The sequence below is a fragment of the Habropoda laboriosa genome, unplaced genomic scaffold (genome assembly GCF_001263275.1).
Source record: "Habropoda laboriosa isolate 0110345459 unplaced genomic scaffold, ASM126327v1 scaffold30, whole genome shotgun sequence".
NCBI classification, from domain to species: domain Eukaryota; kingdom Metazoa; phylum Arthropoda; class Insecta; order Hymenoptera; family Apidae; genus Habropoda; species Habropoda laboriosa.
The window spans coordinates 1,720,730-1,729,525 of NW_017100178.1; the positions used below are offsets into that span (position 1 = coordinate 1,720,730).

Consider the following 8,796-nt stretch of genomic DNA (forward strand, 5'->3'; position numbering starts at 1 on the left):
AAGAAAGCGAGACAGCATATTGAAAAACCTTATTTTATCCCGATAAAAGAGGAAAACATGGAGAAATTACAACGGAAGAGGAATGTTCTTTTTCGAAAACACGAACAATTCGATGGTAACGGCAGTCCAGGCTGACTATTAATATCACCAACCGCGGGTTCTTAACCGCGGCATCATATTTCCCGGCGAACGATTCCGGGAGTTAATTTCTCTTTAACCAGCGATTGTCCCGGCTGTTGCGCGAGCTACATGAACTATAACCAAACCAGTCTGCGAACTAGCGAAAAGCAGCGGCGTAGGGTTGCCGAGATTGCGACAAAAGCCCCGAGGAAATCGAGGATAGGAGAAACTCCGGCTGCGTAAACGGAGTTTAACCACACCTCGACGTGGCGTAAGTTGTGGAACGAGAGGTGGAACAGGATGATGAGGATCACGAGAGACTGGAGGAGGTTGAGAAGGTGGAAGAAGGATGAGAAATGGTGGTGCTCGGATGCGAGAAGGAGAGGTGGAAGAGGAGCAGGATAACGGTTATGGAATGCTAGGAGGAGGAAGAAGAAGGGATGATAGAAGAGCAGCAGAATAATAGAGAAAGAAAGATGACGATGGAATAGTTGTTAAAGTAGGAAATGGGGGAGAAAAGACGATGCTAAGAGGAAGAAGATTGTGACAATATTTGGAGAGGAAAAATGAGAAACAGAGTAGAATAGTAGTTGAAGAGTACCTACAAAGGAAAAAGAATTAACGTCCGCTTAACGTTATTTTCAGTAAAACAAACTTTAAACATCGAAGATCTACACTGACTCTTCAGACATTACTCAATTAATCAACACTTACTTGAAAAATGCATCAACGTAGCCACTGTAAGACGCACACTCTTTTTTCCACACAAACACCGATACCCTCGCCACTTTTCCCATGTGCTGACAGCGGAATTTTCATTTCTTTTCCCATTTCTTTTCCAAAAAATACATCCATATGTATGCAAGTATCGCAGTGGACAAAAAATTAACTTCAATTCAAGAAGCATGTACAAAACTGAATTCTACAATAAAAAATACATCCATATGTATGCAAGTATCGCAGTGGACAAAAAATTAACTTCAATTCAAGAAGAAAAGTGTAAAGATAGAGATACACCTAAAAATATTCGGACACTAACAACCAACGATTAAACGCAGTCAAAAACATTCGTAATATTTAAAATATTCATTTTTGCTAAGAGACCGAATATTTTTTTAACGTAGAAATTACACATAATTTCGATAAATTTGTATTAAAATGTCATGCATAAAGGTGCATTAAACTAACAGTATGTAATTTTAAAATACAGCAAATGACGTTTCGCAACAATAAACCGTCAACCCGATTCGTTTACAATTGACCGAGATACATTACCAGACAGTGAAACTTAATTAGTGTCCGAATATTTTTGGGAATAACGTAGATGAAAGACGGAGTAGTGGTTAGAAGAGGAAAGGAAAAGGAAAGAATAAAAATAAGAATGGAAGCGTAATGGTTAAGAATAAGAAAAGAGGAGAAGAGAGATAATGGAAGAAACAGCGTTACGGTGATGAGAAAAAGAAGAAATAAATGCAGAAGAACGAAAATGGATTGGAACAAGTGGTTAAAAGAGATAAGGAGGAAACGATTGTAATGATAAGAAAGAACAGTAAAGCGATGGAGCATCGAAGTATTGATAACAAGGATACTATAAAATTACTAGAAAGAGTGGATGAGAAAATTAAAATTGGCAGAATAGCGGTAAAAAAAGAAGAAAAAGGAAGCAATAATAATGACAAGAGAAGGACGAAAAAAAAAAGAAAGGAAGTGGAGTAATGGAGGTTCCGACTATTTTTCAGAGTAACTGTACCGGAAGCATGTGAACGTGTCAATGTAGTCGCGTCAATTAACGAGTACACAGAGGGCTTGAATCTTCCTTTCTCGCGCTCGACCTCGTAATCCGGCCACAATGTAATTAGAAACTAACAATCTCGTATCTTCCTTCTTAATTCGAGCCGTGCCACGTGAAATCTTCAGCAGCCACTAAATGCCGTGAAATCAGCCGATGATAACGTAGATCCGCGCGGTGCAGAACTCGCGCGATTACTTCCGGCCTCTTGAGCCGCGATGTACTTTTGCAAGTTTCGCCTTGAGACTTCCAACCATCGTTCGTGCCACCCTTTCCGGCAACCCCTTCTCTTCCACAACCTGCGTTTCCTTCTCCTCTTATCGCTGCGCCTATGCTCCTCTTAACTTCGCCTCTCTATTTCCTCCTGATTTTACCGCTAGACATTTGCTACTTCTTCCTCTTCTTGTTTTATCTCTGTTTCGTTCCCCTCCTCTATGTGTCGATTTACATCTTGCTTTTGTCGCCATTTTTCGTTTTTCTCCTGTCCTTGTTATTATTACCACTTACTATTCTTTTCTAATGATTTTCTTCTCTCTATCATACTTTCTGTCGCGTCGCGTTCTCCTTTGATTATTCAAAATGTTCGCGCTCACGACTGTTACCCGCCAAATTAATCTTAGGTAACCAATTGGAAAATTCGTCTTGCTCGGAACGTTAGCAAATTTAGAGTGCGTCACGAGAACGATTGACGACTTGTTTTAAACTCGAGTATTCGATCGCGACTCCTACTTGTATCTCGTTGAATGGCTGGAGAATGTGTTGTTCACACGAGAGACTCCTTGCGAATGTCTCTCGATTGCCGAATTTTTCTGGAGTCCCCAGTGACTCCCCCGCCAAATGCAAGAAGTCACGCTGATTGGTTTTTCACGTACGCACAAATTACCAATCAACGTGCCCCTTGAGTGTCACTCACCCTTCCATTGCGCCCTTAGCGCGCTTTTCCTTGGAAGAAGTGGGGCCCTACCTGCGGGTGCGTGGAATCTTCACTGTCCTTCGGTGAATAATAATAATATAAAATAATGACAGTAATAATATCACTGTGCTGTACAATATATAATAACATGTATGAGTAACCGATTTTTAAAAGAGCACAATGGTACTTTCAGAATTAAGCTCCACCTTCGGGATGTCGTATAAAAAGAATTAAATCCCGACGAAAATATAGTTAAAACCGAATTAATTCGGATCTAAGAATCAAAACTGTAATACACAATTTTCAAACACCGATTTGTATTATAATACCTATCGTTTAATTAGAAATTAACATTGTGGCGACCGCCACGGGGGAGGCCACGCACTTAGGCCTGGCGACTCTTGGCCCTCGAGGACAAGAGTATTGCCTCGGCAATGCAGGCCCGCGCTCCCACTTCCTGGGACTTTCCCAGGTAAAAGGGGCTACTTAAGGGAGCCCCGAAAAAGACACGAGCCTTTTTGTCGCAGACTTTCTTTCAACGTGCATCGTGTCGCCTGTACATTTTAAAATTAGTTTAAGCGTTATCGGTTAAATGAATAAATGTATTTTTGTTAAGCAACTTTCGCGAGTAATTATTTTGCACCACGTCACTTTCAAAACATTAACGAAGTTTTTAATATCTTCGGTGTAACTTGCATGATACAGTGACTGAATAAAAAAGAACCATGTAAGATACTTGCATAATATACCTAATACATTAACGAAATTTTATACGAATGTAATACTTTGAAGTGAAAAAACAGAATAAGTACCTATAGGTAACGATGAACGATATGCAGATACCTACAAACGAAAACTGATTACTATTTTTATACAAGAAAATATAAAATCGTAAATAGTACTTCATAAATCAGTGCACGAAACGTAGTCTTTATTATTAATTACGGACACGTAAAGAAGAAGTGTGCAAAATCAACACTTTAGCGTTAAACAATTTCGAACTATACTGATTGTGAATGATTACACGTAAGAACCAACAGTAGGTGAAATACTTGTCGATTTCTTAAAATCCATTAAAAATGTAATATTATTTAAACACTAACTAACGACAATTTTTACAAATCGACAAATTTTTCAACACAGAAAACTGAGAAACCAAAAAGCAACAACGCTTGATAACTAACAATCATTGTTCGGAACTTGAAAAATCGCCAACAATTCAAATGAAACAAGCAAAAGCACGGAAACCAATCGAAGACGCGAAAACGGAGGAGTACGAGGAAGTAAAGGAGGAGCTCAACGAGAGCAACGAAAAATGAAAGGTTTCAAATGAATCGCGTAATAACCTCTGTAGCCTATTGGTTTCTTTCTCCCTCTCCGACGTTGATTCGCTCCCCTTCGTTTGCTCCCTATAGAAGAGCTGCTTATGTATTCCGGTGCACGGCTGGTTGCACCACTCCTAATGGAGTTTCCAATATTTTCCTTTTCGTCGACTCGCTTCTGTTCCTCGTTCTCCTGTGTGCGTCCTCTGCCTCCTCCGAATCTCCTCATCTCTTCTCAGTGTTGATCGATTGCCAAACTCCTTCCACTTAAACGTACCCCTCCTCCTCCTCCTCCTCCTCCTCCTCCTCCTCCTCCTCTTCTGCCCCTCTCTCTTTCTCTTTCACTCTGCCTTTCTTTCGGTACTACCCTCCTCTGACGGTAACGTGTGCTAATTGTCCTTAGCTCGTTAGGTTTGGTCGTGACACTTCCGCTCTTGTAATTGCTTCTCCTACTTTATTTACCCGCTCGCCAACGCTTTCGTCGAATCGTTGAACTTTCCCCGTGTTTTTCGGCGAACCCTCTCTTTACATCGTTTGTCTGTCGTTAAACCGCCGTCGAATGGTTGGAGGAAAGTTCGTTCGCCGATTTCTTTTTTTCCTTCTTTTTTCTGGAAATTTTGTAACAGTTTATGGAGAGCATCTTGACTTTTATCGTTCGAGATTTTTTGGGGGGAAATGGAAATTGTGAACAATTTACGATTGCAGTTTATATTTGCCGTCTATAAATTCAATTCTTCTGCTAATTATTATTTTAACCTCTTCACGGACAACGCTTTTCAAGTTGGAAACAAATGATCTAATTTTTTATGTAGTTGTATCTCGTTCATTTCAAATCGACGGTAATTAAACTGTTTTTCTTGTTAGGAGATTGTGTAATGAATAGTTATTCGCTATATTTTCATATTTTTACTTTTACAAATAGAATTTTCAAAGAAAATTATACATACACTACCGGACAAATGTTTGGAATCACTGTGCATTGCAAGTTGCACAAAAATTCCCCAAAAGGGTTAGCATTTATAATAATTTTCCAAGGAATTTTTTATCATTCAAATCAATCGAAATGAGGTAAAGCGCTATCGATCTCCACAATGTCAATTTCAAATCAATAAAGAATTAGTGGCAGATTCAATATGAATATAAATTGGCAGGGTGATTCCACACTTTCGACCGGTAGTCTATGTATGTACGTATCAGCGTCCCAGGATTTCGTCCTTACGTATGTCATTCTACCGTACAACAGAGAAGAATTTAAAAAACGTACGACAATAAATTCAAAGCGTTCACATTGCTCCTAATTTGTTAAATTAAATATCCTAGACAGGACATAACAACGTTCTTACATTTTCGAAGGAAAATCATTTTCTAGATTTTCAGAAAAAATTTTCATAGCTCAAAAATAGACAATGTACACATTTCGTTAAAATGAACAATTTAAACTGTTAAGAAATTTCTAAAAATATACATTATGTCATACACATAACGATGCACATGGCCTAAATGAAAAGCGTGCAAATAATTCCGTATATGCAATTTTTCACAATTTCTTTTTGAAAAAGCAACTGTAAAAATGTCGTCTATGTATTCGGGACAAAAAAAGACGGAAATCAGTCTAAACACGAGTGTAAGTACTTCTGAACTTGGAAACGAACGTAAACAGCGTTAAAAGAGGAAAATGAAGAAAGGACTCGTTACGTTTGGTAAATTAACCTCTAACTACTCTGTTACGTGTACGATGCGTGTATCTACTTGAATGAAGTATAAAATACGGACTATTTGTATTCATACGGTACTACCATAAACAATGTTAACATGTTCGTTGACTGTGCATTGGGTAGCAGGATGGACGGCACCGCGTTTCTTTCCAACCATTTAACATTAGGTGTCGCTCATTCGCAGTTCGTCATACTTCTTCGCCGTGAAAACGTTACGAACACGTAACAGACGTAAGTGAAAATGTTACGCAACATTCACGCTACCCAAGACCTTCCTTTTAATTTTCGAAAATTCTTCTCGATTAGGAAATAGCGAAATTTTCATTACGGTTTTCTTACTGGCCTCCTTGCTCACTTTCCTTCCCGTTGATTACATGAATCGTAATTCCCTTCTAAACGCATTATATCAGTCGCTTAGGATCCAATTAATAATCTGATCATTAGGATGGCAATTATTAAGCTCTTAAGTATGAAGCTTCATATTGCCTTTGGTAATTAGTGAATGTTTGGTAACGAGGGCAATTCTTGAATTTCACTTCACTTTGTACGTACATATGTGTAATGAAAATTCTCAATGGCTAACAAGTGATCAGATGAAACAGGTCATCTAATTATCTTCTCCAATTATGATGGTACGAGAAAATTGTTAGACGTAACTTAAATGGTTTCAAAGGATAAATAAAAATTCAAAGTTACTTCTGTTTTTTTACATGTTATAGCAAACACTGATGTGCATTTAAAAATGTATAACAATATGACCTTGAAGTCTAAAATTTTCAATAAAACGTGAAACTTCCTTTCATTTTTTACCTATTTCTTCCATCAAAAATATTCTTCTCTCGTCTTGTTCACCCTTTGAAACCATTCAAATTACACGTCCGTATTTTTTAAACAAATTCGAAACCAGCTAAATGATGAGTTAAACCCCCCCTAATTTCACGTGTACTATATTATATTTCATTTGGAACAAAATCCCTGATATCGACGTCAGAAAGTGACCGATTTGGCGTGGAATCGGCCGTATTAAAATTATCTCGTACCACCATAGCAAGAGAAGATAATCGGGTAGCCTGTTTCACGTGGCCCACCCTGTATATAATTAAGTCATCCCGAAAGTTACCACAGTTTTAAGCCGTTCATTTTGAAAAAAACATAACTCCGTTGTAATTGAACATTTTCGTTTCAAATAATTTCCATTATGTTCGATACACTTTTGCCAACGTACTACGACGGTATAAATTTTGCGTATGTACATAAAAAGCCAAATCTCCAAGGGAAAGGAACTGCTGAAAGGCGTTTTCATCTTGCTCATAAATTGACGGTCTGCTTTGGAATTAATTCACTACAGTTTCCTAAAACTGGGTACCACTATTACTGCGAAAGTGATACAGTAACGAATTGGAAGAAACTACAGCCTTGGTCAACAGGAAAAGCTCTACCCTTGTGCATGAGAACGCCAGACCGCACGTAGCAAACACAACTGTACAACAATTGCATCGACTAGGTATTGAAGTTCTACCTCATCTCCCATATTCATCTGATTGATCTCCAAGCAACTTTTACCGCTCACTTGACAATTTTCATGCAGAGAAACGGCTTAGAAAACAGGAGAATATTGAAAACGCCTTTCGGCAGTTTCTTCCTCTTAGAGATTCGGATTTTTATGTACGCAGAGTTGATGCTCCTGTAATACGTTGGCAAAAATCTATCTAACATTATGGAAGTTATTTTAAATAAAACTATTCAATTTCAATGGAGTTATGTTTCTTTCTTCAAAATGAACCGCTTAAAGACCTAATAACTATTAGGTATAGAAATGAATTTTTTCCGACTAGATTCACACAATTGACTCAAAGCCGCCGAGTTTCTATCGCGACACTATTTGCAAGCTGCCAAAAAAAAATGGCAAAAGGTCATCGGCAATAATGGAAACTATTTCGATGATCGACCTGTTTTCACTGTCTTTAAGTCAAACTTCGACTGTACCCAAAAATCAAAATACGATTAAATTTCTAAATTTCACCGGCGCTATGATTTTCAAGATAACATTAAGAACAGAACCAAGTTCATAAGTAACGCCACTGTAAGTACTTACTTAAGACACTAATATACTCGACACAGTAATCGTTGGAACGAACGCCGCCCCCTAATCCGGAGGTACATTTTCACCGCGAGTGTTCCCAACTCGAAAGTTCTCCACGCGCACATATTCCGCATTAAGGACCGAGAATCCAATAAATTTGTCCGTGGGATTAGGCATTAGACCGAAGCGGATTATACGCTGAATTCCTATCCGACGGCCGCGGGACGATAGCGATCAACCCCTCTCTATCGCCTCGCTATTACATATCGCAGCGGGAAAGGATGATCCTTCTCAACTTGTATCAGTCGTTACGAGCCACTCGATATCCGGGCCCTTGTTACCGTCGTAATCACTTTCGCGCGACGCTAGTCGTGGAAAAAAATTAAAAGCGTTCTTGGGGAATTTTCATGCACCATGGGAAAGGTACATATATGTATCTATGTGTTGGATCGTTTCCCGATACTTTCGAGTTAACGTTCGATAATGATGTTATCTTCTTGTTGGTTGCTAATACGACGGTATTAGTAAATAGTGTAAGTGGCAAAATACAGTAAATTCTCTACAAGTGTCAGTCAGTTTGGATTCTACAAGTGTCAGTATAGGCTGCGTCATTGCTGCGCCTATGTTATCTCGCTCGCTGTCAGTCAAGCGTGTAACGCTACACCACTCGGTTTCTTTTACGAGATTTCACGGCTCGACAATTCATAATAGAAAAATATAATTTCTTTAATTTTACTTTTCATCATCTGAAAATTTTTTTAACATGTTGATGAGATTTTTCTGATTAAAATGAGATCAAACACGATATAATTTGAACAATATTTACTTATTAATACTTATTGAGTAATTAATTT

The 8,796-nt window shown here is 38.4% G+C and overlaps 1 protein-coding gene across 1 annotated transcript in view; it reads left to right on the forward strand.

The window, feature by feature from the left end:
- Nucleotides 1–8,796, forward strand: part of LOC108578935 (paired box protein Pax-6-like) — a 138,510-nt gene that overhangs the window by 106,032 nt on the left and 23,682 nt on the right. The gene's annotated exons all lie outside the window — the stretch shown is intronic.